Source organism: Rhinatrema bivittatum, chromosome 1 (assembly GCF_901001135.1).
Source record: "Rhinatrema bivittatum chromosome 1, aRhiBiv1.1, whole genome shotgun sequence".
NCBI classification, from domain to species: Eukaryota; Metazoa; Chordata; class Amphibia; order Gymnophiona; family Rhinatrematidae; genus Rhinatrema; species Rhinatrema bivittatum.
In genome coordinates, this window is record NC_042615.1 from 442,265,168 (window position 1) to 442,290,416 (window position 25,249).

At 40.6% G+C, this 25,249-nt stretch overlaps 1 long non-coding RNA gene across 2 annotated transcripts in view; it reads left to right on the plus strand.

The window, feature by feature from the left end:
• LOC115081038 overlaps positions 1-24,844 on the plus strand; it is a 115,717-nt gene extending 90,873 nt beyond the window's left edge. For both annotated transcript variants that reach the window (XR_003853723.1, XR_003853722.1), the window contains exons 3-5: positions 19,299-19,427; positions 22,120-22,194; positions 24,390-24,844. This is a non-coding gene — a long non-coding RNA (uncharacterized LOC115081038). The remainder of the gene's footprint in view (positions 1-19,298; positions 19,428-22,119; positions 22,195-24,389) is intronic.
• Positions 24,845-25,249: the final 405 nt, after the last annotated feature.

Consider the following 25,249-nt stretch of genomic DNA (forward strand, 5'->3'; position numbering starts at 1 on the left):
CTTCATACGATGCTGTAAAATGATACAACTATTGTGTCTGTGAGCCTAAAACAAGGCTTCAAAATCATTACGTATCTCAGTAGCTCTTAATGTTGTTGAGTCCACTTACAGATTACTGCATTGATGATATCTGTAATAAAGCCATTAGTGTCACTTATCTTCTTGTGGTCGGTCTTGTGCAGCCGACATCCAGATGTTTCGGAGACTGGCTCCTTCTTCAAGGGCTGAAATTACTCGAGAGACTTGTGGAAGTGCTATAATGGCAGAGTAGTGATGACAATGTTCATTCATTTAATGTGGACTGTCCCGCTGTGTTTAGCGGTCTGTGGAGCTCCGTGCTTTACAAGCGGCTGCTCCTGCGGCTCCTTTGCTGGCGCCATTATAGCACTTCCACAAGTCTCTCTTGAGTAATTTCAGCCCTTGAAGAAGGAGCCAGTCTCCGAAACATCTGGATGTCGGCTGCACAAGACCGACCACAAGAAGATAAGTGACACTAATGGCTTTATTACAGATATCATCAATGCAGTAATCTGTAAGTGGACTCAACAACATTAAGAGCTACTGAGGTACGTAATGATTTTGAAGCCTTGTTTTAGGCTCACAGACACAATAGTTGTATCATTTTACAGCATCGTATGAAGGTACACTCAGACTTCAAATTGACATCCATATAACAGGTCTTTGATTTATTTAGATTTAGTTACATGTTATATTGTTCAGGGTCTCATTATCACTGTTTATACCTAGCATTAAGAGAGGAGAAGAGGTGTTAAACTTGCCAGTGTCACACATCAAATATGCAGTCTTACAAGTATGCATAGTAGTAGACATTTGCCTTAATCCACACCGTGCTACCTCCGCCACGGAGGCTTTTCCACCTAGTACTTGGAGTGGGCCAAATAGTCTAGTTGTTTGGGGGTGTGCAGGCTACCATGAGCTTAAGCTGTCACTGAGGCTTGCCACTTGAGGGAGGGAGGAAGTGGATGTTAAGAAACTGTCCACTGAATGTGGGTATGCTGGAATGCAGGAATGTGGAGTGGCAAGGATAACCTAATGGCATTATTTTTGGCCTGATTCAGATGAATAAGAACATAAGACATTGCCATGCTGGGACAGACCAAGGGTCCAGCAAGCCCAGAATCCTGTTTCCAACAGAGGCCAAACCAGGTCACAAGAACCTGGAAATTACCCAAACACCAAGAAGATCCCATATTACTGATACAATTAATAGCAGTGGCTATTCCCTAAGTAAACTTGATTAATAGCAGTTAATGGACTTCTCCTCCAAGAACTTATCCTAACCTGTTTTGAACCCAGCTACACTAACTGCACGAACCACATCCTCTGGCAACAAATTAATTGTGGTTGAGTGAAAAAAAAAATTCACAGATTAGTCTTAAATGTGCTAATTGTTAACTTCATGGAATGCCCCCCTAGTCCTTCTATTATCCAAAAGTGTAAATGACCAATTCACATCTACTCGTTCAAGACCTCTCATGATCTTAAAGACCTCTATCATATCCCCCCTCCAAGCTCAACAGCCCTAACCTCTTCAGCCTTTCCTCATAAGGGAGCTGTTCCATCCCCTTTATCATTTTGGTTGCTCTTTTCTGTACCTTCTCCATCGCAACTATATCTTTTTTCAGATGCGGCGACCAGAATTGTACACAGTATTCAAGGTGTGGTCTCACCATGGAGTGATATAGAGGCATTATGACATTTTCCGTTTTATTAACCATTCCCTTCCTAATAATTCCTAACATTCTATTTGATTTTTGACTGCTGCAGCACACTGAGCTGACAATTTTAAAGTATTAGCCACTATGATGCCTAGATCTTTTTCCTGGGTGGTAGTTCCTAATATGGAACCTAAAATCGTGTAACTACAGCAAGGGTTATGTTTCCCTATGTGCAACACCTTGCACTTGTCCACATTAAATTTCATCTACCATTTGGATGCCCAATCTTCCAGTCTTGCAAGGTCCTCCTGTAATGTATCACAATCCACTTGTGATTTAACTACTCTGAATAATTTTGTATCATCCGCAAATTGGATAACCTCACTCGTTGTATTCCTTTCCAGATCATTTATATATATATATATATATATATATATATATATATATATATATATATATATTTTGTAAAGCACCGGTCCAAGTATAGATCCCTGAGGCACTCCACTGTTTACCCTTTTCCACTGAGAAAATTGACCATTTAATCCTACTTTCTGTTTCCTGTCTTTTAACCAGTTTGTAATGCACAAAAGGACATCGCCTCCTATCCCATGGCTTTTTAGTTTTCTTAGAAGCCTCTCATGAGGGACTTTGTCAAACACCTTCTGAAAATCCAAATACACTACATCTACCGGTTCACCTTTATCCACATGTTTAACTCCTTCAAAAAATGAAGAAGATTTGTTAGGCAAGACTTCCCTTGGGTAAATCCATGTTGACTGTGTTCCATTAAACCATGTCTTTTTTTTTATGCTCTACGATTTTGATCTTTAGAATAGTTTCCACTATTTTTCCTGGCACTGAAGTGAGGCTCACTGGTTTATAGTTACCCAGATCACCCCTGGAGCCCTTTTTAAATATTGGGGTTACATTGGCCACCCTCCAGTCTTCAGGTACAATGGATGATTTTAATGATAGGTTACAATTTTAACTAATAGATCAGAAATTTCATTTTTTAGTTCCTTCAGTACCCTAGGATGCATACCATCCGGTCCATGTGATTTGCTACTCTTTAGTTTGTCAATCTGGCCTACGACATCTTCCCAGTTCACAGTGATTTGGTTTAGTTCATCTGACTCATCACCCTTGAAAACCATCTCCGGAACTGGTATCTCCCCAACATCCTCATTAGTAAACACACAAGCAAAGAACTAATTTAGTGTTTCTGCAATGGCCTTATCTTCCCTAAGAACCCCTTTAAGCCCTCTGTCATCTAATGGTCCAACCAACTCCCTCACAGGTTTCTTGCTTCGGATATATTTAAAAACATTTTTATTATGGGTTTTTGCCTCTATGGCCAACTTCATTTCAAATTCTCTCTTTGCCTGTCTTATCAATGTTTTACACTTAACTTGATAGTGCTTATATTTTATCCTATTATCTTCAGATGGATCCTTCTTGTAATTTTTGAAGTTTTTTGTTTTTTTTTTTGGCTAAAATAACCTCTTTCACCTCACCTTTTAACCATGATGGTAATCGTTTTGATTTCCTTCCACCTTTCTTAATGCTTGGAATACATCTGGACTGTGCCTCTAGGATTGTATTTTTAAACAATGTGGGATCTGTGTTAGAAGGAGCCTGTTGTCCGAGCGCATCACTAGAGTGCTGGTAATGAAGGAAATTTAACAGTAGTGTTCTGATTCTCTGACGTTGATGCTATAATTTTGCATATTTAGTGTTATTTTATTTGTTCATGATTGTTTTATTTGGTTCTGTTTCTTTTCTTTTTATATGATTTTATCTGTTTTGGGGTATTCTTAATGAATATTTATTTTATTGTACACCTAGAGCTTAGGCAGTAAGGATGTGAATCAGGTGCCCGATCGTTCCTGCTTTTGGGATCGACTGGCCGCGAGAAAATCTCATTTTTCCATGGATCCCCGGTTTTTTTTAGAGAAAAATCATTTTTCAGGTTAGTGCGCGCTAACTCATGTTAGCGCGCACTAACAAAAATAGCAAAAAGTAACAAAACATAACAAAAATAAATGTTTTTTTGTTAGTGCGCACTAACACAAAAAATGATTTTTACGAAAATTCGGGAGGGAAAGTGATTTTTTTTTTTACCAAATATATTAATGAATTTAGAAATATCATACGATATTTCAATTCATTAGAAAAATGATTCACATCCCTAGTAGGCAGCATATAAATCATAGTAAATAAATAAATACAGATGGGAAATTGAGATGGAAAATGAGTTAATATAATTTCAGATTTGACTTTTGGGGACAATTTATTATGGTGTAACCAACTCTGAAGTTCAGATAGACAAATTGAGGCAAAATGAACACTTAACCTATTATGTCCCAAACGTTTTAAGAAGTTGTCCTCTAAATAGGACACTGGGAAATAATAGGTTAAAGGAAAAAAGAACTCAATGTCATCTGCTTAGAGTTTGTAGCTGATTCTCAGTCCAGCAGCCAACTTGTAAAAGGGTATTAAGTATATGTTAAACAAAGCTGCTGATAGGGACATGCCCTATGATGCCCCTTTTGGAATAGAATGCAAGGAGGTAGTTGCTGAGCCAACTCTTATCTGTTGAGTGTGGTCACAGAGGACTTAAACCAGGCAAGTACATAAACAGCTATTCCTAAAGCAGTGAGGGTGGGAGAGCACGATTTCATGATTTGTGGCGTCAAATGTGGTGAAGCTGTTTAATAATCTAAGCTATAATCTATTCCTGAGTCAAAATTGTTCTACAAAGTATCACAGCTGGGCAATAAGATGCTTTCAGTGCTGTGATACTTTCAAAAAACAAACTGGTATCATTAAAATCCAGAATTTTGTCCTTAGGGGCAACATATTTTCTTAAATTCCCCTGTAAATGCCTGGTAGTTTTTCAGAAAAATAAATTTATTTTTCAGGATCCCTCACATCTGGAAGCATTTTTGGTTGATAAAGAAAGAGGTTGAGTTATAAGTACTGCAAAAAAAAAAAAAATTAAAAAAAAAAGCTAAATATAAATATTAAAATACATTTTTTCCTGAAATAGTTATGTATAAGGTTTCCTCCCATGTTGAGGACTAGAAATTTGAGGTATGAATAATTATGTGGGAAATGATTGATGATTTGATTTCATGTTACACAAATTTGTTCTTTTATTTTTGCATTTTGAAAAATTTGTAAAAATTCTAATAAACTATAAATTAAAAAAAAAAATCTGGTATTGGTCTAGTACAGAATGTGCAGCAAAATCTTCAAAAGTTGCCATAGCATAGCATTCTAATTATTTTTGATAGAAAAAGCAGGGACAAGATGGGATGGCAATTTACAAAAACTGTTGAATAAGCAGAAGATTTTTCATTATGGGATGGACAGACTCCCTTTTCAGGGAGATTGGTAACTCTCCAGTGGAGATTGACAAGTTGACTAGTTTAGTAACAAGCTTTACAATATCTGCACAATCAAACTTGAATAAGCAGTGGGACAGGACTTGAGAAGACATGATGATAAATTCATGTTGTTAATTATCTTCAAAATTTCAGACTAAGGGACAAATGCAAATTGGTCCAAACTCGTCCTATCTGATATGACATTTGTCAATAGACAAGATTTTATAATCGGGGAAGGCAACATAAATTGGCAGCTTTAGAGGCAAAATAGGTTTAAAAAAAAAAAGTCTCACATAAAGTAGTACAAACCCATCTGTATGAGATGCACATGAATACGTTTATCCAGCTAACTTTAGGACTGCTCTTTCAGGCAGTCCTAAAGTATCTGGTTAAAAGGGTTATTTTCCAACTCACGTTATGGCCTTTTCGGATGCAAAAAATGCCTGAACGTATGCGAAAAGCACCATAACACATGGTGTGATGAAAATTTGGAAAAGGGGGAGGAGTTTGGGTGGGATTTTTGTCAAAGTGGGCTGGCTTCACAGCTTGCAAAGCCATATCACAGAGAGAGAGAGAGAGAGAGAGACTGACTAGCTATAAGGCCCTTCTAGTAGGTAGGTATTTATACCTCTCTAGGAGGCCCACCTAGTAACTCGAGATGTGGTTTACATAGTAGTGTAGGGGTTGAGAGTCCATCAAGCTAGGTTGCGAGAACATTGTACAAATCTCATCTTTGTGTGTTTCCTCACTCCAAAGGTCATCAAATCTCACAAGAGTGTACTGTTCTGTTTTTACATCTCACTCTGCCTGTCAAAGTGGCCCCTAACCCCTACACTACTACCTAAACTGCACCTCGAGTTACTAGGTGGGCCTTCTATAGAGGTATAAATATCTAACTACTAGAAGGACCTTATAGCTAGTCTCAGGCTCTCTCGCACTCTCTCTCTCTCTTGCTCTTCCACCCCACATGGTGTAGGTAGGAATTGCGATAATTGTGGTATTACCGTAAAGTGTGAAAAAGTTATTGCACTCTGCAGTAATACCTATGTGAAGCACTAAGATAGCACACATTGTGTTAAATAGGAAGAGAGGTGTGTTTTATGGTAATAGCCTATCAAATGTGATAGGGCTAGATTCATCAAACTTGGAGTGAGGAAACTCACCCAAAGATGAGATTTGGGCAAGGTTCTCTCAACCTAGCTTGATGTTACCCAGGTAGAGAATCCATCAAGCTAGGTTGAGAGAACCTTGCCCAAATCTCATCTTGGAGTGAGTTTCCTCACTCCGAAGGTCAGCAAATCTTCACAAGAGACCACTGTTCTGTTCGTAGGTGTCACGTAGAATGTCAACGTGGCCCCTAACCCCCTACACTCTTACCTAAACCCCACCTCGAGTTACTAGGTGGGCCTACAATAGGGATACAAATACCTACCTATGGGCCATGACATTATGGCCAGTCTCAGTCTCTCTCTCTCTCTCTCTCTCTCTCAGGCTCTGAACCTGTCAATTCAGCTGAAATCAGACTTACAGGAGACATCGCAAATGACAATGAAACCTAGTCACAGCAGCTATCACACAGCCTAACACAATCCAAAGAGGTGTTGTTAAAATCAGCATTATGGCTGTGCGATAGCTCTTCACAGACAGGCTAACCCAGCCCACTCTCTGCCCCAAACTCCTCCTATTTTTTGGAATTTGCATCGCACCATATGAAACGGTGCAATCGCATGCGGTAAACACGTTATCGCATGCAATAAGCCCTTAACGCATGCAAAAACGCCTTATCGCATTTTGATAAATGACCCCCTAAGTTAGTACAGCATGGAACTGACTGCTCCTGAGACAAGCGACAAAGTGTCACCACTTTGGCACTGCTCAGAATGCTGGCACCACCATTGTTAAAGAACACAGGACAAGCATGAGTAACTGGGCATTGCCCCCCCCTTTCAAACCACTGGACCACCCAGGAACTCGAAAGTGGGGTCATGGAGGTCCCTGGCCTCAGTTTTTGTTTTTTTTTTTTTAAACAGAGAGTGGAATTGGAGGGGCCCTGCCAGGTGGTGACTAGGTCTGGGTAGGTCCAAGCCTGTAAAAATTATGTGAGAGGAAGGTAAGGGGTAGTGGCGGGAGGGGGCTTGGCTGGCCCTGGACCAGACCCAAGATGTCCCTTGGAGTAGGATGGTGGACCACCAGCAGGCCTGTTTCAATTTTTTATGGTTTCAGGGTTTTTTTGGCCATTGAATAGAGGTTTTTCAGTTTGGAACATAAAGTAAACTAATAAAAACATTAGCCAAACTGAAAAACAAAGCATCCCCTTCCCCCCCAAAAAATGAAAAAGAAACCAAAGCAATATTTTTTGGCCTGCACATCCCTAGAGTCTAGCTTTACTTTCAGGAATGTTATAGTCCTAGTTGTTCTATACTCAGGAAAGTTATAGTTCCACTTTGCCAACTGCTAATGTCATGTCAATGTGGTATGCCAGGGGTTGGAATCCCTGAAAGAATTCTTGAAAGACTGAGAAATCTTCCAGACCAACAAATAAAAAGTCATCCTAATTGAGAATCATATTTGGGATTCCCATACAGTTCCCAGTGCAGGAAGGTACAAAACATTTCAAAATAAACACATGAGATGGAACAACCTATCAGCATGCACCTGTCAAAATAGTGTGAACTTACAAACTAAAGCCAGCAATGGGAAGCTAACAGGGTGGACCAGAAACAGCCAAAATTCAGGCTTTCTTTCTACCTTGGCCACTAACTCCCACATACCATAATCCCCAAGCATGTCCACTATGATGTCAAAGGAAGCATATTGAACAGAGCATGCCTATAGGAGAATTAAGTAATTCACAAACCCTCAACCAAGTAAGAGAGGTTGTGTAATAACCTTACTTAAACCAGCTTTTTCTTTAGTAAAAGTCCCAGAGGTGCAGGCTCATCCAGGGAATGGTCCTGCTATATTCCCCGGTGACAGCTTGATGGATAGCTTGTCACAGATGACCCTGGGAAATTGAAAGGCTGAGTACGTATTTGTGGTCTGGGCAGATAAGTGTACCAGAATATGGTGTTTTAAAACTGTCCATAAGGTTTGTCTCCATCTAGTTCCAAAACACTGGGATGGGGGTTCAGACGGATATGAATTTGTCATTTGTTATCCCCATAAAGCCATTTCTTTAGATGATTGGCTGTGTTTATATCTGAAATCATGAGATGAGCGCCCACTTTTATTATGGTGGCTGGCTTGGGGTGCTGGCATTATCCTGAAAGGGATGATTGTGCTCCATGACAACCCTGAGGTGTCTGCCATCCATTCCCTAAATTACTCATTGTAGTTGAGTCAGATGAACCCTTTCTAAATTGTCTGAGCACCTACAACAGTGTCTAAAATGGACCAAATGGCTAAATGCTGTGAGAGGTCTGTTCTGTCGAGGATGGAGCTCAGCCTCACAAAGGTCCTCACCAATAAAATAAAGTACCTGGGTACCCTCTTGCCATCACTAGGTGATGCATGGCATTTATCACTTTTCCTAGTGTCATCCTTTCTGCTATATAACTCAAGGAGACTAAAGATGTCTATGATATTGTCTATGCCAAATTTAGCACTTAAGCATTCAGGGAACTCTTGCAACAACTGTTTTGCACTAGTCTGGATGGCTAAGCATGCTCTTCTGTAACTGGGTTTCCTGATGTTCCAGCACTGAAAACCCCTTTGATCCAGGGGATAAGCTTCGCCAGCTAGAAGACACAAAGCTGTATGGGCATTTTTTGCTTCTTTGATTGTGCTTCTCTTTGTTGCCTCACACCTCTCGCTCAGCACATTGTGTTGGGTTTTATAGTGCCATTTGCAGATCCAGGAAATAAATCTTCTTGTGCTTCCCTTGTGGTGACGCTGTGGAGTTCCTTCCTCTACATGCTTTCACTGAACTGCATCCCTGAATGTTACTGTTTTATAGTATGCCTGCAACCACGGGTTTTGACTCCTGGTTCCCAACACACTGAAGCCTGTATATTCCCATATAGCTACCTTGGGGGAGGAGGGATGTTTGCCCTGAAGGTCAATGTGGCCTGGTAGAAGTAGAGGGACTGACTGTGAATTCCCAAGGGAGCCAGAAGGGGCTACTGGCCTTAGGCCATTTCTTTGCAGGTGCTTGGGAGGGACAGGTTGGGAACTGCAGAGATCAGAAAAGCAAACCAGCTGAACTTCCTCCATAGGATGCTGCCTGTCTCAGAGGGACTGTGTCTGTATTCTGCTAGAAGGTGACCCAGGACTGCCAGTTCTGGGCTTAGAGCTATAAGGATAATGCCTTCTGCAGCTTGTTGTTCGGCCAGTACCAGGTGTCCTCAGGACCCAACCTTCTTTCCTCCCTTGCTGGAATATGTGCCCCATTGCAAGTCTATTCTGGCATCCCCTGCAGCTTCATGGCTCTCTCTCCTTTACTAGTCCCATTCCTGATCCAGCGAGGTGCTGCAACAGCATGGGACCCAGCCCCCACCATCTTCCTAGTTATCCCTAGGCCCTCCCCTGCCTACCATCTTAACAGAGGGTGCTAGGACTGCTGTGTCTTCCAGTTTCTGAGAAGGTCTGGTTGATCTCTGATCTGCAAAGGCCATGCCCTCCCTATAATGGGATGATCAGTGAACTGGGATGGCCGGGTTGAACTCAAGGAGCATGGTTGCCTTGTGCCCCGTGTCTCTGCTGTGGACAAAGCAGGTCATGCAAAACAGAGCAACAGCTAAGGGTTGGCTGGCTTTGTCTCTTTAGTAAGCTCTTCACATTTTTTTTTAATTGTTACAGTCGAGGCTAATTGGCTTTTTTTTTTTTTATATATATACAGATTTTTTTTTAAGGCGCAGCAAAATGGAAGCCAGATGGGAGGGAGCGGGGATTACAGCACCACCTGTTTTGGCTACCGATGGGCTAGATAAGGCTACCTGCTTATAAACGCCCATGCTGCTCTACTTGCCCCTTCACCCCCTAGTTTGTAAAGTCAAATAGGGATGATTCCCCATCCCTTTCCTCTCAGTATGCATATCCAGGGGAGAGGTAAGAGGGTGCAGAGCAAAACACAATACGTAACATCCGGGCCTAGAAGGTCAATTGGCAGTGCATGTTACAGGCCTGGATGTCTTGAGCAGCTGCGCGGTCTGAATGCTACTCATTGGCAGTGTATGCTGCTAAAAACAGTGGTGAGAGCCTGGTCCCTGCCTCTCCCTCCTCCTGGTGTGCAGATGCCAGGTCACTAGCATGACGTCACATCATTTATCAATAACACATAGCCACGTTTCCTCTTATCATCCAATTTGTACTCCCAACAGCATTTTTAACCCATTATGTCCCAATTGTTTAAAGAACCTTCCCCTAAAAGGACACTGGGACATAATGGGTTAAAATATGATTCTGATTTTTGATTTGGCACATTTTAATTTTAGAAACTGGTATTCTGTATGCTTTTCCCACTTGGAAAAGCGTATCTAATCTTATCCTACTGTACCTGATTGTAATCTACATTGAAGTGTCATAAAAAAGCAGAATATAAAGTAAAATATAAATCCCTAAAATGTGTGTTAAAAAAAAAAAAAATTGCTCTTCAGCTGTTCAAGGAAGTGCTTTTGCAGTCTTTTCATGCAGGCCAATCACTTGGAGAGTTTTTGCTCAAAGTTTGCCTCCGAGTATCTGAGTTTGCCTTTTTATGCGCCCTTAATCCTGTTCTTAATGCGTACGCAGCAGAACAGAATAATTACAGATTGGTTTGGTCTTCCCGGTGTCTGTAGAGTTTCAGTTTCATCTCATTAATTATTTTGCCCCTGCAAGAGTATTGGACTTATGGTTTTGACTGTCAGACAACATACGAGAGAGGTTGGAAAGGTTGAGTTGCTAATAACCTTCTGCTGGTAGCGGCACACATCGCCTGCTGTTCCTCATTTAATTACCAGCGTTCAACTATCTTTCTGCTGGTGCTGCAAAGATGTGTCAGGCAGGCTTAGCCGTTGCATTGCTTTGCATAAATCAGTATTTTCATTAATATTATTTAAAGAGAGAGCGGGAGAAAAGCTGCCATGCAAGAAAACTCAGGAGTCAATTCATCCTTTTTAAGACCAGTACGGAAGCTATGATGAACAGTGATTCAGAAGAATTTAACCTTTTTTTTTAAATGTTGTGTGTTAAGAGACTTCTCAGGAGCCTGACAAGAAGCATGAAGATCTTGATTTTCAAAGTGACCTACATGCATAAAACTGTTTTCAGCATGTCAGTGGAGCTTTGAAAATCATTTGGAGGTTGTGAGTGTGTAAGAGTAAGCACAAAACCCCCATTTTGCACATTAGGAACTGTAAGAAGAGGTTTTCTTCAGGGGAGACAGAGTCAGGGCAGGGAATGCATTTACATGCATACTTTTGATTTTTGACTGTATGCATGTACATGTGCACTTAGGAGCAGGTGTACATTTCTGTGTGTAGGTTTGTTTACGCATGTTCCAGGACACCCCACAAATTTTCAAAGTGGACTTACCTACCTAATTCAGCTTTGAAAATCAGGCTAATGTCTGCGGGTCTTTATCCCTGCACAATTTGTTCTACAATTATTCTCCTCCCCCACCCCCAGGCCCTCTTCAAACTTTTCACATTCGGAGAAAGACGCATGAATACTTTTTACTCATGGGCTTTGCATCAGTTTTCGATGTGAACATTTTCTTGTGATGGAATTAGTTAAATTGATCCTTGATGAAATATGTTTTCTTAGCACTTTCTATTGCTGTTACAAATATAAGAACATAAGAAATCCCATCGTGGGTCAGACCAAGGGCCATCGAGCTCATCTTTGACAGTGGCCAGGCAGATCCCATAAAGTAGATCTATTTCTGTTACTCACTCCTAGTGATAACAATACCTTTCTTTAGTCTAACTGGCTAATAATGTTTTATGGACCTCTTTAAAACTCTGCTATGCTAGTCACTTTGACTACATCCTCTGGCAATAAATTGCATAGTTTGATGGTGTGCTGAATAAAAAAAGTACTTTCTACAATTTGTTTTAAATCTACTGGTTGTAAGTTTCATTGAGTGCCCCCTTGTTTTAGTATTGCTTGAAATGGTAAATAACCATCCTTAACATGAAGATTAAAGATATTGCACTCAGGAACTGCCCACTGCCCTCCAATAAAAACTCAACAACATGTTGGCATTTAAATTAGGCCGCAGTTTAATATCAACTAACCCGAGCCCGCACAATAACTTAACAATAAACAACCCTCCCCCGAAATTTCTCCTTCCCCCACCCTTTCCTTGCCTCCCCAATGGTGGAGTTGCCTCCCCAATGGTGGAGTTACCCTCCCTCTCTTCCGCCTGCTCCGCCTCGTGCCAGGAAGAGCAAGCTCTACCATGAAACTTAGCCCCACAGTTCTCCGGTCTTCCCCTGTAGCAGCCCCCTAACTACACAGGGCACTCCCCCTCCTCCACCAACCAACTCCCCCACCCAACATTACAACATAACAATGGGCTCGGGTTTACTGCCACTGCGACAATACAAATTATTCCATTTCAGTAACATGTAAGGGTGGGTGTGTGGGACAAAATTCAAGAGCTCCTTTCTCCTCTCGATTTCTCAGCAACTGCTGCCTGTCGCCCTGATGTCATAAGACTGCACCAATCATGACCTCAGATATGAAATCCCTTCATGACTTCCTGCTCCTCGTCCCCCCTCCCCTATCCTTTCTTCTGTGCTTTTTCCCGCCTTACTTATCTAATCTCCCCTCCCCCTCTTCCTGGGCAGGCAAACCTTTGCACGCTTTTCCCATGTTATTGCCACCGCACTGTAATCCCAGCACGGCTTGCTTTTATTTACCCATTTTACCAAATGCATAATTTTATAAACTTCAATCATGTCCCTTCTCAGCTGTCTTTTTTTCCAAGCTGAAGAGCCCTAACTTGCATAGCCTCTCATCATAGGAGAGCTGTTGCATCCCCTTTTTGTCATCCTCTTCTGCACCTTTTCCAGTTCTGCTATGTCTTTTATTTATTTATTTATTTATTTATTTATTTATTTAGCAAGCATGGGGCGACCAGAACTATACATAATATTCAGATACAGAGGTAATATATTTTCTGTTTTATTCTCCATTCCTTTTCAGATCGTCCTAATATTCAATTTGTATTTTTTTGATGCCACTGCAGTAAGCTGAGGATTTCATTGTATTGCTCACAAGACCTCCAAGGTCCTTTTCCTATATGGTGACTCCCAATACAGAATCCAGAATCATGTACTTGTAGTTGGGATTATTTTTCCTTATGTGCACCACTTTGCACTATTCCACATTTAAATCTCATCTGCCATCAAGAAGCCCAGACGTCTGGTTTCTCAAGGTCCCTCTGCAGTTCTTCACAATCCACTGGAGTTTTGACAACTTTGAATAATTTTGTAAATTTGATCATCTCGCCCATTCCCTTTTCCAGATTTAGGAATACCTTAAAAAGCACAGGTCCCAGTGCAGTCCCTATGGTACTTCAACAAATGACCTTTCTCCAGTTGGAAAATATATCATTTAGTCTTATCCTCTTTTTTCCTTCTTTTATATAGTTCCCAATCCATAGTAGAACATTTCCTCCTGTCCCATAATTTTGCTAATTCCTGAGGAGTCTCTCATGGGGGACTTTAAGAAATGCCTTGACAAGACTTTACCTTTCCTAAAACCCCATGTTGACTCTTCCTATTAATACCAACAGCAGGGGAAATGCAGTTAATTCAATAAGTCCCCACAGCTTCAGAATTGTTTCATCAGGTACAAAAACTTAGATTGTAAGCCCGCTGGGGATAGAGAAATACCTACAGTACCTGAATGTAAACCGGTGTGATATCTCAATTGAGATCAAATAAGATGAATGTCGGTATATAAAAACAATAAATAAATAAATAAATGAAATATGCACTTTTTATTTTATTAGCAGCAACTCCATTGCTTAGAGAGGCACAGTTTTAAGCAGGGTCCCCCGACACGGACCTGTGTTTCGCCAAACGCGGCTGCATCAGGAGGGACTTTGAAATGGGGTTCATCAGCTATAACATGAAGAAAAATTAACAAAATAGTAAAGGGGACTCTTCATAAAAGGATCCAATATTAAACGACATATTTTAAGATTTACAGCGCACATACCTTTTCAACGCTGTGCATTCATTTGATTCATAAGGAAGCAGTAGAGATGTGCATTTGTTTATCACGAATTAGGCAATTTCAACAAAATTGCCTAATTCATCGTGGGTCGGGGGCCCCAAACCCCGAGACTGATTTTCCCTGAACTACGAGGAAAATTAGTTTTTCGGGTTTGTACAAAAAAATCACCCCTTATTTATTTATTTTATTTAAAAGTATTTATATACCGCTTTTCAAAACAGGGTATTTTGTCAAAACGGTTTACAATAAAATAAAACAAATAAAACGGGTTTAAAATAATAATAAAAATACAAAAACTGGTATATACCTTAAAGGTAAAAATAAAATATGAATAAAAGAAATAACTGAATAATGGAGCTGGAAATGGAGGTTGGGAAAGATACGGAGTTGTGGAATAATGTTGAATTGATTGTGAAGGAGAATTGAATGCTATTTGGAAAAAATATGCTTTTAATGATTTTTTGAATTGTTGAAGATTAGGTAGTAAACTAAGTGAGTTGGGTAATGAATTCCAGAGGGAAGGGCCCGCTACTGAGAGAGCCCTTTTTCTGGTGATGTCTAATCTAGCCTGTCGTGGGGAGGGAGTGTCAAGTAAGTTTTGGGTTAGTGATCTTAGATGTCTTGTTGGTTTATAGATATGGAGTAATGAACAGAGCCATGTGGAGGATGGGTTATTTATTAGACCGTGAATGATAGTAATAATTTTATATTGTATTCTGTATTTTACGGGTAACCAATGAAGAGATTGGAGGATAGGTGTGATATGATTTCGAATAGGAGTACCTGATAAAATACGAGCTGCACTGTTTTGAACAATTTGTAAGGGATGAATTATAGAGTCGGGAAGTCCTAAGTAGAGAGCATTACAGTAGTCTAAGCCAGAAAAAATTAGAGATTGGAGAATAGTTTGAAAATCTTGGTGAAAAAGGAGGGGGCGAAGACGTTTAAGGAGCTGTAGCTTGTAAAAGGATTTTTTTGTTATAGAGGAAATGTGTTGTTTCAATGATAAATCTGAGTTTATGATAACACCCAGATTTGTGGTGTATTGTGTAATGGGAATTGATGATCCGTTTATAGACCAATGTGAAGGTGGACCTATGGAAGTGTCTGAAATAGATGATAAATGTACAATTTCAGTCTTGGATGGATTCAGTTTCAGACGGTTGTGAGAAAGCCATGAGTTGATGGTAGATAAGTAGAGAGAGACCATAGATAAAGTATTAGACCAAGATGTTTTGTAGGGTACTAGGAATTGTATGTTGTCTGCATAAATTTTAAATTGTAAGTTAAGAGAGGAGAGAATGTGACAGAGAGGTAGAAGATATATATTAAATAGTATAGGAGATAATGAGGAACCTTGTGGAATACTGGATGGAATTGTGTAGGATTCGGAGGAGTGATGGTTGAAGTTATCTTGTTGAGGGCGGTCTGTAAGAAAAGAAGTGAACCAGTTTAAGACTGTACCTGTAATGCCAATAGATTTGAGGCTTCAGATGAGTATGTGATGGTCTACCGTATCAAAAGCTGCGGAAATATCTAAGAAAACAATAATATAGTCAGTGTAAGAGTCAAAAGCACGGAATAGTGTGTCAAAAGATGCTAAGAGAAGAGTTTCTGTAGAATGACCTTTTCTAAAGCCGTGTTGATTGATATGAAGAATGTTATTATCTGATAGAAATTTGGTTAGCTGGTGAAGAACTGCAGATTCAATTATTTTGGCTAGAGAGGTGAGTGTGGCAATGGGTCTGTAGTTGTTAAGATCTGTTAGGTCTTTTGTTTTGGATTTCATGATAGGTAAGATAGAGGTCTTTTTTAACATATTTGGAAAGTGTCCTGATTCTAGGGATTGGTTATCTAGAGAACAGAGAAAAGTACTGGCATGTGGACCAAGGGCTTTGAAGAAGGCACCTGAACATGGATTTTCAGGAGAATTAGATGGTTTTTGCTTGTTAATTATAGTGAGTATGGTGTCCTCGGATATTGGAAAGAATTCAGACCACTGTTCATTGATGTCTTTATTAACGATCAAGGGGTAAGGTAACTGAGAAAATTCTTTAGAAATATTTGTTACTTTTGTTTTAAAATGGGTAGCAATTTTATTACAGAAGATGTCATTATATTCAGTAAAGTTGTTACTTTGGGGGGTGGTCAACTGTTTTACGATGTTAAATAGCATATTAGGATTTCCGTTAGCTTTGGAGATTTTGTTTGCGTAGTAACGTTTCTTAGCTTTGTCTATTTCTCTGTAGTAGCGGCGGAGTGTGCAATGATAGGCATTTTTTGTTTCGGTTGTTCGGTTGTTCGGTTGTGTCGCCATTTGCGTTCAAGTTTTCTCAGAAGTGTTTTGAATGTTTGTAAGGATTTTGTATACCAGGGGGAGGATGCTTTCTTTTTATTGTTGTTAGGAAAGATTTGTTTAAGGGGGGCAATAGTGTCCAATGAAGTTGAGATGACATGATTCCATTTTTCTACTGAATCTTCTATGGTATCTGAAATAGTATGTGGTAAGTAAGGAGTTTGATAGAAAGTAAAAATGACAGCATCAGCCGGACCTGGTGGTGATAGTGTGCCAGAAGTGGCCCTTGGCTGCCCTTGATGTCTTGTCTGAAAGGTTGCCAAAGTGCATGTCATAGTTCTCAAGGACCCCCAGCAATGACAATGTTGTTGTCCTCGATATTGAACTTTAACGCCTGACCAAGCCCTGCTGCCTGGCTGCATGATGAACGAGATGCCACTTCTACTTCTGGATATGTGTCACTGTCCTTTGTTCTCACTTCCACTCCCCTCCTTTCCTCCCCCCGCCCCCCCACATACATGTCCAACCAAATCACCTCCCGTCTGCCCTCTTTCTATCCCTACCCTGCTGTTCTCCTCCCACGATACTCGCCTGTCTATCACCTTCCCCCTCACACCTCCTCTTATCCCTTCCCTCCTGTCTATCTCTACTTCTGTCCCTGCCCTTGTCCCGACTCCTACTTCTCTTCCTACACTCCTGCCCTTGTTCTCCCTCCTCCTCTCCTCCACCCTCCCCTTTCTTTCTTCACATCTATTTTCTCCACTCTCCCTACACCTCTTAAGTTCCATCCTCTCCAGATCTCCTCACTCCTCCACTCTTCCTCACAACCACCACCACCACCACCACTGCTCATTCCTCCACACAAAAAGACATACAGACAAACTGGACAAACTAACAAAAACTTTCACTCAAGCAAAGACAAAAGGCCAAGGTAAAGAGAAACAGATGACAAGACACTGCATTCAGATATCGCTAGCTAAATTCCTACTTCAACCACTATCCAATAATTCATCTCCTCTCCTCTCTCTCCAATGTCTGACACACCCTCAGCGAGGCAGCTGCAGTAAGCCAGAATATATAAACAGAAAAAATAACATGCCACGCATAAATCAATGCACGCCATGTAAAATGATACATGATGTGCTGAAGTATCACGCAATGCTATAACATTTCGTGAATGACACTAAATACCTTCACATTGCAAAAAATCTGGGATTTTCTAAACAAGCCCCTTATTTTATCAAAGACACTATTTCTGCTAGATTTATAGTATTTTTATGATTCTAGGCATAAATTAGTGAGTGATCAGATCAAGAGAGCAATGGTATCTTGTTGCCATCTGCTGATGTTTTTGGTTTTCCATTATCATGTGGAAGACCAGTTCTAGTATGTGTCCCTTCAAGGTATGTGCATTCGTTTGCAACGAAATAGGAAATACAGATGATATTTCCTATTTCGTTGAATTTTGGGGGGCCAATGAAATGATAGGAAAACCCACAAAATTTTGTTTGGTTTTCTTATCATTTTTTGGGGGGTGAGAAAGGGCACATAAAAAAAACCCAAAAATACCTCAAACCCACCCCAACCCTTCAAATGTAATTAATTGCAAACCACCACCCTCCCAGCCCCCCCATGACTTGCCCAACCCCCCCCCCCCCCCCCCCCAAGACTTACCAAAAGTCCCTGGCGGTCCAGCGGGGTCCCAGGAGCGATCTCCCCCTCGGGCTGTCGGCTGTCACTAATCAAAATGGTGCTGATGGCCCTTTGCCCTTACCATGTGATAGGGGCTATCGGTGCCATTGGCTGGCCTTTTTCACAAGGTAGGAGCAATGGACGGCTGGAGCCATTTTGATTACTGGCAGCCGACGGCCCGAGAGCAGATCGCTCCCGGGACTCCCGCTAGACCACCATGGACTTTTGGCAAGTTTTGGGGGGTCAGGTAAGTGGGGTGGTTGTAACTAATTACATTTGAAGGGTTGGGGTGGGTTTCGGTTTTCGTTAGTGTATAACATAAAAACACTCTTAAAATTGCACGTACAAACATAGAAAATCATGATCACAATTTTTTTGAATTTTAGTGTCAAATCTGTGATTAGTTCTAGCAGTTTTTGTGTGGATGAGATGTTGTTTCAGGATGGTTGATAGACCACTAGAAGCTCTAATGGATTTCCATCTCCCATTTGGACAAGTAGGCAGTCATATTCCAATATTTATAGAAAAGGGATTTTGTGCATCTTGTTAGTGTTTCTGGACAAAATTGCCAGACCTCGTGCACATTTTCTTGATCTGGGTTTGTGTACAATGGAAAAAGCCCTCTGGACATAGTTTATCTAGTCGTGCTCCATCTGCCTCATCTCCCTCATGTCAAGATTCATTTCCTTTTAAATGCCCTGGATCTTTGGGTATTTTCTATTGTCTGATCTGGGATTCATTAGCCTATATGTGCATAAACCATGTGTGAAGAGTTGTTTTGTAATTGGGCTGCTGGTGGTCATTTCAATGTTGATTTGTTGTTACTGCATCTTTTTCCCCCTTGTTCATTGTCATTTGTGTGAGTAGCCATGATTTCTTTTCTCTCCCATATTACTGAGTGGTATCTGGTATCTGTAGTTTCTGAGTTTTCAATAAGACACATTTTGAGTACACAGTTTATGATTTCTAAAAACATCTAATAAAATACAAACAGTGCTTCTTAGTTGGAGAGTTTTTTTTGTTTGATTTTTTGCTTGCATAGATTTAGTCTAAGCATACTTTGTTTCTCAATTTCAGATCCAACTACAGGAGTTCTCAGTGAGAACTGGTGATAGAACAAATCTGAACACTGGAGTGGTTTCTCAGTTGAAATGAGTCCTAAACCAGTCTGAGAATAGGAGGGGACTTTCCTTGAAGGAGAGAGAGGTAACACAGTCTGAGCATAAGGAGTAGTTTCTGACTTTAAGGAAAGTAATATTCTGGTCTGAGTAAAAAGAGTGGGGACATAGTATAATTTGAAACCTAAAAGTGATCTCTCATTAATAGTACAGTTAGAAAGAAGAGTGTCTCTTTTTTTTTTTAAGGAGAACTGTAGCTTGGTTTGAATACTAATGCAGTCTCTCAAGGGTACATAGAAGCAGTCTGAACACAGGATTGATTTAAGTGGAAATGCATGGAAACAGAAAATTGTTTGTTTTACCTTGTGAGAAGCTGTGGTCAGTGACACATTAAGCACAACATGCATGAAGGACTGTAAAAGGGTCACACACCTTTTGGAGCAGCCCTTTGGTGCCAAGCCTGCCTTCAGCAGGACCTAAAGGGCAATCTAGCTGGATGACATGGGGTTGGTAAAGATGGAGAGCAGAGCCTTTGTCCTTGCAGTTCTAGTCTCTGAGTAATGGCAAGCAAGGGGAGAGGGAAGGGTCACCATGTAGAGCGAGGATTCAGCTCTCCTTTCTCCTTTTTCCTTTCTGCTGGTGCTGCTCCTTACACTTGGCCTGTACTCAATGGGCCATCGAGTTGGCTAATATGTGTGGGGGAGTTGGGGGAAGAACCCCCATTCCCATTGGCCCTAGACTTCTGGGTCATGGCAATTAAGGGAAGGCCATGGGGAGTGAGGGTCAGGGTCTCACTTAAGAACATAAGACATGCTATGCTGGGTCAGATCAAGGTCCATTGAAACCATCATTTGGTCTCTGACAGTCACAAGTACCCATCAGAGCCTCAATAATTGATCTGTTTCTAATATCACACTCCCATTGATAAGCACTGTCTTTCCCAGGTCTACCTGGCTAGTAGCTGCTGACTGGTAAAATAATGCACATTATCCCTGTATTAGACCATTTTACACATGGTAAACAGCATTTGCCATGTATTAAAAGGTATATTGTCTGCTTACCATGGCTTTGTAAATGACCCTCTTTATTTGGTGTCATGTTGCATATATTGAAAGGCAAATAATATAACAAAAACTAATTCAAAATCATTAACATTTTCCTTTAAGGATGCCTTGAAACCCTTCTCCCTTGTGCCCTATCATCCTTTATGTGTATTGCATAGGAAGGAGCAATTGCTGGACTATTAGATCATTCGGAGCAGAAAAGAGTGTGAGGATGCAGAGGCAAGTGGCTGTAGACACCAAACCTCTAACACCAGGCAATAGAGATGTGCAAAGCCTGAACCTTTTGGTTCGGGCTTCGTTTTTGGCCCACTGTGGTAAATTTCATATTTCCTGCGGCTCAGCCCTTTGTAATTCGGGGGACCCGAATTTCGAGTTATTGCACACTAATAGGAGTTAGTGCACGCTAACTCCCCTTTAGTGTGCACTAACCCGAAAACTGAATTTTCCCAAAAATTTGGTTCAGTTTTTGTGTTCCCCAAACCAGGAAGAATTAGGCAATTTCATTGAAATTGCCTTATTTTCATTGAAATTTTCATTGAAATTGCCTAATTCGTCCTAAACGATTGCACATCCCTATCAGGCAATGTATCCTCATGATTTACCTGGTCTATGCTTCTAGATCCTAACGTGGCTGAAATGTCCTGCAAAGAGGAGATGAGTTTCTTTTGGATGTCAAATAACTCTCCATAGTTCTTAGAGATTAGAGAGAGCACTCATGTGTCATCTCATGTGAAAATGATGACATTCCATGATCCTCATACTGGCAATTAGTGTTGCTTTTCCTGAATTACCATCAGTTCTGAGTCCAAATTGTCAATCTGCTGAGGCTACATTCCAGGATGATGTAACTCTAGTTCTTGCATAGTGATGTTGGTGGTATGTAGAGATGTGCATCTTTTTTTTACAAAATAAAATATCGTATGATATTTCCTAATTCGTCATGTATCTGGGGGTCCCCGAAAATGATAGGAAAACCCTACAAAATTTTGTGTGGTTTTCTTATCATTTTTATGGGGGGGGGGGGGGGGGGGAGAGGGCAACACAGAAAAAAAAAAACCCTCAAACCCACCCCAACCCTTCAGATCTAATTTACAATCCCCCACCCTCCCGACCCCCCCAAAAACTTGCCTAAAGTCCCTGGTGATCCAGTGGGGGTCCTGGGAGTGATGTCCCCCCTCTTAGGCCATCAGCTGCCACTAATCAAAATGGCGCCAATGGCCCTTTTCCCTTACCATGTGACAGGGGCTATCAGGGCCATTGGCTGGCCCCTGACACATGGTAGGAGCAATGGATGGCCCGTGCCATTTTTTAAGATGGCGTCAGCCGTCCATTGCTCCGACCATGTGACAGAGGCCAGCAAATGATACTGATAGCCCCTGTCACATGGTAAGGGCGACCGGCGCCATTTTGTTTACTGGTAGCCGTTGGACGGAGAGCGGAAGATTGCTCCCGGGACCCCCGCTGGACCGCCAGGGACTTTAGGCAAGTTTCTGAAGGGTTGGGAGGGTGGGGGATTGTAAATAATTAAATCTTAAGAATCTGGGTGGGGGGTTTTTTTTCGGATCTGGACAGCCGAAAAAAAAAAATGGTCAGAACTGTGGGAAACGAAATTTCCCACGATTCTACGAAAACGAAACCAGAAACTATTGCCAGTACGATACACATCTCTAGTGGTATGTCAGGCATGGGTGAAGTCTCATGATTTTCCATTTTCAGGTTGACTGTGATTTCCTTCTTGCTGTCAGAATGGGCAAGCTCAGTTGTCTCTGCAACCACTTCCTTTTGCTCCTGGTAAAGAATTTTTCTTCCTTTTCAAATGTTTTCTCTGGTACAATAAGGTTTTCCTTCTGTAGGAATGATGAACTTGTCAGATTAGGATGTACACAAGGTACAATATTACATAGCAACACCGATTTCTCCTTATTCCTGAAAGAAGACTGCAGATGGGGAATTGTAGTGTTAAATTTGTATTTTTTTTTTTTTTTGCTTTTGCTATACTCTACCTTTATGAATGGAGATCTTATATACCCTACATTATGTAAACCTATGGGGAGACTTCCCCCCCTCCCCCCTACATTCTGTAAACAATTAGAATTGCAGCAGGTAAAAAGGCATGTTTTTCTTCTGTGAATTTATTTATAAGGAAAAGTCAGAAAGCTTAACATGGAAAGCAATGTTCAGCAGCAGCAGTCAGAATCTTATTTATGACAATAGAAATGCAACATGTTTACTTAAACTTCAATTTCAAGCCATTTCAACCTATCCTCATGATTAACTATCACAACCTGCTGCTGCTAGAAATCAAAATAGGATCTACAAGAACTTGGCAATGTCAGAAAAATATTATTAAACTTTCATTTTTACCCCTTCAAATTTTGATCTGTATCAGATTACATTCTCGGTGTATTTAGTTACAGGTTTTGGTTTTTATACTTATTGAATGAGTTGCCCAGTCATCTATAATCTTCTTCTTTCACCTAGCTCTATCTTATATTTGGGGTTGGTAATTCTCAAAGCTATTTACCCAGGAAGATTTGCTGTCTGAAAACTGCCAACCTTTTACATGGGTAAAGGTACGTGTGGTTATCAACGACGCATGTCCTTCCAGGCGCTGAAGAGAGGTTAGGTTGAGGAGATAATAGCACATGTTTTGCATTTTCATAACTATGCATGTTATTTTGAAGGGAAAACCATCTCACTGATAAAACAGGTACAAAACTGTGCAGGTACTTTTTCTCTAGGCACTTTTCAGTGGTAAAGGCTGCTCCTTCTACCCTTTGTGAACTGGTGGAAAGTCTGTGGGTAAAAGTAGCCATACACTTTGCAGCTTTTGTGAGCTGTTGTGAAAGTTGGCCCTTAAGAGGGCAGTCAGCCTGCATAGTCCATAGGTGTTTTGTACCCAAAGAATTTGAAAGATAGAAATGAAAGTAAACTAAGCGGGCAGTTTCTCTTTAAAATGTAAAAGGTAAATTTTAAAACCCCAGCGCATGCATTCTTTAGGGATGTGTGAATATGTTGGACTTGTGTGCACTGAGTGGATTTTAAAAGCCTCTTGGATACGCACGTCAATGTCGCTGCAGGGCCATCTTGGACTTCTCCAAAAGGGGCGGGGCGTTGTCGGGGCAGGGCACGGGCGCTATATGAGCATTCCGGGACTCTAACCAGAAATTTGCACATAATTACTTAACATTATCTGGCCGTGCCAAGGCCCCCAGTCAAGTAATCTTACTTGATGGTGTGTAAGTAAAAAATAAAAAATGAGCCATTTTGGTGGTGTTTAAAGGGTCTGGGGTAATTAAGAGGTGTACAGGCTATCTAACCAGGGGGATTGGAAAAACTGGAGAAACTGGGAATTAATTGGCAAAACTGGAAAATGTGTCGACGCATGTCCCTTTTAAAATCTCCCCACTTACGCAGTAGAAGCGGCTTTTGCAAACACAGGTGCGCGTCCACTTAAAATTAGGCACACTTGTACACAGGGCCAGGCTATTTTATAACATGTGTGCATATGTTATAAAATAGCTGTGTCCCTGGGCATAGGCTGTCAATCGTGTGCACATGGCTGCCTGCACGCTGCTTTAAAAGTTACCATCCCTATGAGGGTACATAATGAATGTGTGGACATGGCACACATTTTTCCTCTAAGGGAAATAATTTCTGGAAAACACCACATGTATATTTGAAAATCAAGTCCACATTCATTGTTTCCCTACCTGGCAGCCTCTCTACCCCCATGAATACCTTCACTCAATCCAGCTAAAAGTGCATATGCTGTGAAAGCCCCTGGCATACTTCTAGTTCAATGGTGTTGGTGGGTTGGGAAGCAATTTACTATCAGCCAGTTAAGCTGGGTAAATAATTATTATTTACCAAAGTAAATTAATTTAAAAAGCACCTTCATAGTTCTGCATTTCACCTCATCAGTGTAGTACAGTTTTTTTAATTTGACTGGGTAATTCCAAAACTGTTGTTTATTTTCTATACAGGCCTAAATAATGCTAAGAAGCAATTGAAGATTCATATCACCTGGATTTATTTGGGATGATGAAGGATTATACTCTGCGGGGTAGTACTGGGAGTAAATACGACATCCACATTTTTGTATGATACTATCGCTTCCATTCAATTTTATTTAGTTTATTTTTGAAGATATTTACTACAGCTGTTATACATGTCCATATAGGATCCGTGTAAACTTGCTTTTCGATTAAATTTATACTCACTATTATGTGCCTAGTTTATTTTTATATCTGCCATTGTAAGAGCTGGGCTATGATATTTTTTTTGATTAAAATATTTTTTATTAAAGATATTATAAGAATGGAAGTCTGCCCAGCTACCAACTTTGGCCGAAGTACAAGTTAAACTGGGACACATGCATACCATGGGCTATGAAATTTTAAGACAAGTAGAAATGTGTTAAGACAGATCCTGCAGGTAAACTGTGACATCCAAAAAACTTTTTCTGAAAATCTAATTTTTCATGGTTATTCTTCACCTTTTTCATGTTTAGAATATTTTATATTAAAGAATAATTATAAAGTAAACTAGTGTTTTTAGTCCACATATTACTGATATTATTTTATTTGGGTCCAAACACATGATCATACTAGACATACAGGACAATCCCTGATTTAAGTATTTCAGAAATGAGTTTGCTCTACACAGCATTTGAGACCATACAGGTCCCCCTCTTCAGTTTATATCTGAAGTAATCTTAAAAGTCCATCCACAAAAACATTTTCCTGTTGATCCAATAAAAAGTATCACAATTTGGAAAGTTCCCAATTTAATTCAGGATTGATATGGTTACTAAAGCATGGCACTGCAAATGAAGTTGAAACAA